The 6,208-nt window shown below is 22.6% G+C and overlaps 1 non-coding gene across 1 annotated transcript; it reads right to left on the reverse strand.

The window, feature by feature from the left end:
* Nucleotides 1-2,323: 2,323 nt before the first annotated feature.
* Nucleotides 2,324-2,449, reverse strand: LOC113860452. Its single transcript, XR_003503903.1, has one exon. It is a non-coding gene; the product is annotated as a U11 spliceosomal RNA (small nuclear RNA).
* Nucleotides 2,450-6,208: the final 3,759 nt, after the last annotated feature.

The following is a 6,208-nucleotide window of genomic DNA, read 5'->3' on the forward strand; positions in this document are numbered from 1 at the left end:
AGTTTTATATTATTATTTTTATTTGCTAATTTTGGTTGTACTCAAGTGAGAGAGCCTGAGAGGTATGCAACCTGAATTATCAATTATTTCTAAATAATTAAAATGTGATTTTTTTTTATCATGCAAAACAAAAATATGTCGTGTGCGGTATATTGAGGGAAAACTCTAGCTGAAGTGAACTTAAACAGAACAAAAAGAAAATCATGCATGTGGAAAAAGTAGTTAACTTTTACGTGTAAATAACCTTAAGAACAGTGAATTTTATTATGACATATAACAATGCTAAACAAGCTATTTTTGCAGTTATGTACTTTGTGAAACAAAAAATTGTTCGTAATTTCCATTTAGATTGAATAAACATTTTTTAAACAAATTAAATTGCATATGCATCATTTTGAGTGGGACATCTGAAGTCAAATGGAGTCACTTTTACTCGTGCAATTAATAAAATTGAACACCCATGCAATGCAGAAATAGCAAGAAAAAAAATCACGCTATTTTTTTATTTTTTATTTTTGGGTACAATGACCAGATAATTCGTCAAAAAATGTGTTTAGCAAGAGATGCATGAATAATTTAGAATATTTTATAATTTTTGTATTTTTATAAAATTTATTAAAATAAAGTTTTTAATTTTTAAAAAATTATTATATAAATTTAAATTTAATTAAAATATAATAATAGTATAAAAATATTATATTGTTATATAATACTGAATAAAAAAATCATCAGTAATAATTAATTTAAAATTTATGTCAACTGTAAATTCTAATTGGTTTATGATATAAAAAGTTTTATATTAACATCATATTAATATTAAATTATATAAAATTTCATGTAATAATAATAAATATTTGATTTTTTTTCAAATGACCGCACAACTCTGTGTGTTGGAAATTATATAAATAAAATTAAAAGCGATCATAGGTAGGTTAAGTTAGGTCAAATTTGATGAAAAAAATTATTCAGTCTAACCTAAACTAATCATCTAACCAGGTGGACTCAAGCCAATTTAGCAATGATGATTTGAGTTAAGCAACAAATTTTATATTTTAAAAATGTAATTTATTCAATTTAATAATTATAAATTGAATTAAAAATATGTATTTATATTTTCAAAAGAAAATATACTTAAATGATAACTATTTTTTATGATTCAAGTTAAGAAATATACACAAAGTTATTTAAATTTATAAAAAGATTATAATTAATAGGATAGAATTAAATAATTTTTATATTAAATTTGTAACTACTAATATTTATAAAAATAATCTGAAAATAAAAAAAATTATAATTAAGTTAATTAAATTAAAAGCCTCAAACTTTATTTTAAAAAATAAAGAAATTAATGAGAACTATTATGATTGAAAAAATATACGAGAAAAGATAAAATTCTTTAATGTTAATTCAATCCAAAATAAAATAAACTAATAGAACCTTAGGAAAAAATAAAATTAATTCATATTTTATTCTAACTTAAAGCCGAAAATGTTGCAAGATAAAAAAAACAATATCTTTATGAAATATGATGCTGTATAATCCCAAACTTCCAAAGCTAGCATGACTCATGCCTGTAATGTTGTTGCCTATTTTTCTCTTTATTTATATATTCAATTATAATGATTATAATGTCTGTTCTTAGATTGATTTATAAATATCTCTACACACCAATATCAAAATATTAACCAAACTAATGCACTTTTTCGCAGACTATACGTGTATTATCAAATTCAAATAAATTGTCTCAGATAGTTTTGATGAAAAAAGAGAACGAAATATATAGACGGGTTGGGAATGCTAATTTTTCAGTTTAAATTAATATGTCATTATTTAATCTATTTAAATTAATATTTTATTTAAAAAACAATCTTCTCTTTCATTAATTTTTCTTCCCTTTAAACTCGTACACCAAAAAAAGGTTAAAAAAAAAACCTATATAATTCATTTTCGCCAATGCGCACCTATCCCCTATCTAGATTCAACTAAACTTATTTATTAAATAGACTAGACATCAAAATTTTAAAGACCAATAAAAAAATTTTAATACCTAAAATATAAAATGAAAATTTTAAATAATATTTTAAAAAATTCACACAATCTAATAATTAGAGTTAATGAAAATTTATTACTGATAATAGACTCTTGACTCCGTTAAGAATACTATAAATAAAAAATATTTACATCAACTCTAAATACTGAATTAAATTAATTAATCATAATAAATACCCTTAAAAAATTATTATTCTTTAATTAGACATCATTTTTAAATAAAAATAATAACTTTTAAAGATAATATAACACTAACTAGGCTCTTTACGTGCACATGAAGGTCGGCTGAGCGAGCCAACCCTATTAATTTCCAGAAAATGTGTCAGCCATTTGCCTTGATAGCCATACAGCATTCCCCAACAAGCGTGAACGTGGCATATTTAGCCAACTGACCCTTTCTTAAAACCTTCACAATTGCTCTCTTCTTGTATATATAAGTGCCCATTGCCATTCCTTCTACTTTACCTCTTCGATGTGGGATCTACTACTATGCAACAGTTGTCATAACCAAATGCAAGAAAAGCATTTAGGCATTTAGCTACTTAAAGTTTTGCCTTCACTTTAAAAAACATGAGGCCTAACATAAAAATTAAGGATGTTGCTCTCTTGTAATGAAAATTATTTTATTTATTAATTTATACATAATACAAATTAAATTTTTTATTATTACAATTCTAATTATTTTTAAGTTTTTAAAATAAATTTTGACAATTTTTATGAATTCAGTTTAATAAACTATCATTATTTTAAATTTTTCAGATGATTTTTATAAATATTAATAGTTACAAATTATAACAAAGATCATAATTATGAAGATTTATAAAAACTAATTTCAAATTTAATTTAATTTTTTAAATTTATTTATTTATTTTTATCTATTAATAATAACTAAAGTAACCAAATTAAAAGTATATATTATATTATTATCAATATATATATATATATATATATATACATGATAATTTTTGTAAATAATTTATTTACAAATCAATAAAAAATTGTAAATAAAATTGTTTATTATTTATGTGGTAAATACAATATTTATTAATACTTTTTTTATACCAATTTTTAATATTTTTATATAATTTTTACACACATCAATATAAAATATTAAATTCTACAAATTTTAACATAATAACATAATTTATTTTATTAATATTATTTAATTAATTTAGAGGACATAAAAATATAATGACGCACTGACAATAATAATTTATTATTTAATTGATCTTTAACTTTTTAATAATATTTTTTTTAATATAAATTTATTTAATTAAAAATAAAATATACTAAATTTTATACTTTTAAATTTCACATGTTTTTTAATTATCATTTTTAAATATTTTTATTTATTAAGTAATAATTAAATTTAAATTTAGTAATATATTTTTTATTATTATTTTATACGTATGATATTTTTTAAATAATATTTTTACTTGCATTTATTTATATTGAAAATATATTTATTATTGTTTTAAAAAATTATTTATATCTCATTTATTAATACTTTTAATTTTTATAGATATTGCATCATTATTATTTTTATTAAGCAAAATGCTTAACTTTTTAGTTAATAATCTAAATAAATAAATAAGATGAAATACCAATTATTAATATGATTTTATTAACTTTAATTTTTAGGGTTGAGTTTAAACATTTACAAATAAAAAAAAATATAAAAAAATATACAATTATTATATTAAAGTTATAAAAATATAATAAATATTTTTCTTTCTAATAAATTTTTTTATAGGACTGAGGTTAACAAAATTTATTAATAAATTATCTTTTAATATTTTTTATAGATCTCTTAAAAATATTTTAATAGTTTAGAGAAAAAATATTTTTTTTAAAATATTTTAAATAAATATTATCTATAATATTAAAATGACAAAGACAATATAGAGTTTAAACAAAAATTAATAAATCATATATATGGGATCATTACAAAATTTATATCTTATTTAAAAGTGTAAAATTTATTAATACATTATTTTTAAGTTAGATAAATTCTTTGACACATTAATTTAATATAAACTTTTTTAATATGTGTAATTTTATTAAGGATAGGAAGTTATATATGATAAAATTTTATAAAAATTATAACTTTTAACTTTGTTAATACATTAAATTTTATAATTTTAGTTAAAATTGAGATATGTAATTTTTTATCCTATATAATATTGTCAAAATAAAAAAAATTATTTAATAAATAGTTCATATAAATAAAAGATGAAAACATATCAATAATTAGTTAAAAAAATTTATATGGCTAAAAATTGTAAGTCAATATCTACTAAAACAAAGAGACGATTTACTCAAATAAATTATTAAGAGCATATGTCTAATTTTTCAATAATAAATCCTTATACTTTATCTAATAGTTTGTTATTATTTTGTTATTTGAATTATTTTAACTCTTTTTGAGAAAATTTTTTTTGGTAATGTTAGACAGGAATAAGAACAAAAAGTAAGAAAAATAATAAAATTATATCTCGATGAACAAAGTTATTACTTCATCTGTTGGAAGAAGTAAAATCAACTTAGCACACTATTTATAAGGCACTACTACAATAAGGTTCTAACTTACAAAAAAAATATACTTGCTAAGATTGACAAAGACATTCCTAAATAGAAGCAATCACTACTAGATACTTATGACAAAGGTCCAAGCTGTAACACCTTAAATTTTCTTTTAACAGTAAACAAATTTTCACGACTGGTAAAAATAAATTCATTTCTATTCTTGAAATTAATAATAGAATAAAGACAAAATTTTATATTTTCCTCTTTTGAAAATTTCATAAGACTCCAAAAGAAGTCAAGCTTCCAAGGGTAAAACTTTGAAACTTTAAAATAATAAAATAAAACTCAACTTTACTTTTAACAAACCATTCAATTCATTTGAAATACATATAAATTTTGAAGTTTCGCTAAGAACATTTCCAAAATATCCTTTACAATCAAAATCTGCTTGAGGATTTATATTGTGAAATATAACATTAAAGTCATTTACAAGCTTTGGTCAACCCAAATTGTAGTTCAATAAAATAATACAATTTCTCAAACTAATTTAATCCCTACAAAGCAGTCTTCCTTCTAACACCTTTGGATTATGATCTTAGAACGGGCCAAATATCTTTATCTCTTCACACCTATTACCTGAAAAATATTAGTAAAAGTGAGTATCTTCCGCTCCACTAAATCTCTGGTTTAACATAAATAAATACGCACATGCACATACAGTACTAAGAATACTACCTAACACGAATTAAATCAACAATAACACGCAAAACATCCAAGTTGTCATGACCATGAAGCATGCACAGAACAAACAATCAATCCTACAGACCATTCCAGATTATATATCTTTCTACTGATTTGCACGTCAAATCAATAGGTCACAACACATGTGTCCTAATATCACTCGTCGATATATTACAACAATATATCATAACAACACTAATCGACATGTTACAATCCATATATTATGACTGCACGATTCCTATACCAATCCATGCACATCATACTTTCACATTTATTTCATTTTTACATTCAATACCCCTGGGATTCCTTGAGGACTTCATAGTTTAGATAGCCGCAGTAACACAGATACACGTGTGCTGACTCAGCCCCTTCTAGCAAAGGTATAGTCAGAAGTCTTGTCAGGAAATGAGTGTGTCGCCTGTGAATGCTTTTATTTTTAGTAAGTCATTGTGCATTATCTACACTAACATCCACCACCCTCATCTCCCCAAGATTTCCCAAATCTTCTCTAGACTCTATAGCCTCAGTTGTATCACTGTAGCTATCTAAACTCTGCCACATTTCTCATTCTTTTCCACACTCTTTTATAGAGTAATGTGTCATGATACGCGACTCTTGACCAAATAAGTTGGTGTATTATAATACATTTATTATGAGTACACCCTCTTGGGTCGTACCACAATACTTGTATTGCAATCACATTCATTCATCTATTCTGGCCCCCATATTATAATCACTTTTATCCAGCACTTCATTTCAGTTCATAACCGATGCACTCACGACACCATAACAATTTACACACGTGCTCTTACCGCATCTAGCCATAGTCACTGTGGCACTGTGATCACATCACACAGAAAACCATTTCTTTATTTGAAAAAAATAGTCAAAC

The sequence above is a fragment of the Abrus precatorius genome, unplaced genomic scaffold, assembly GCF_003935025.1.
Source record: "Abrus precatorius isolate BTA unplaced genomic scaffold, Abrus_2018 Scaffold2, whole genome shotgun sequence".
Classification (NCBI taxonomy): Eukaryota; Viridiplantae; Streptophyta; class Magnoliopsida; order Fabales; family Fabaceae; genus Abrus; species Abrus precatorius.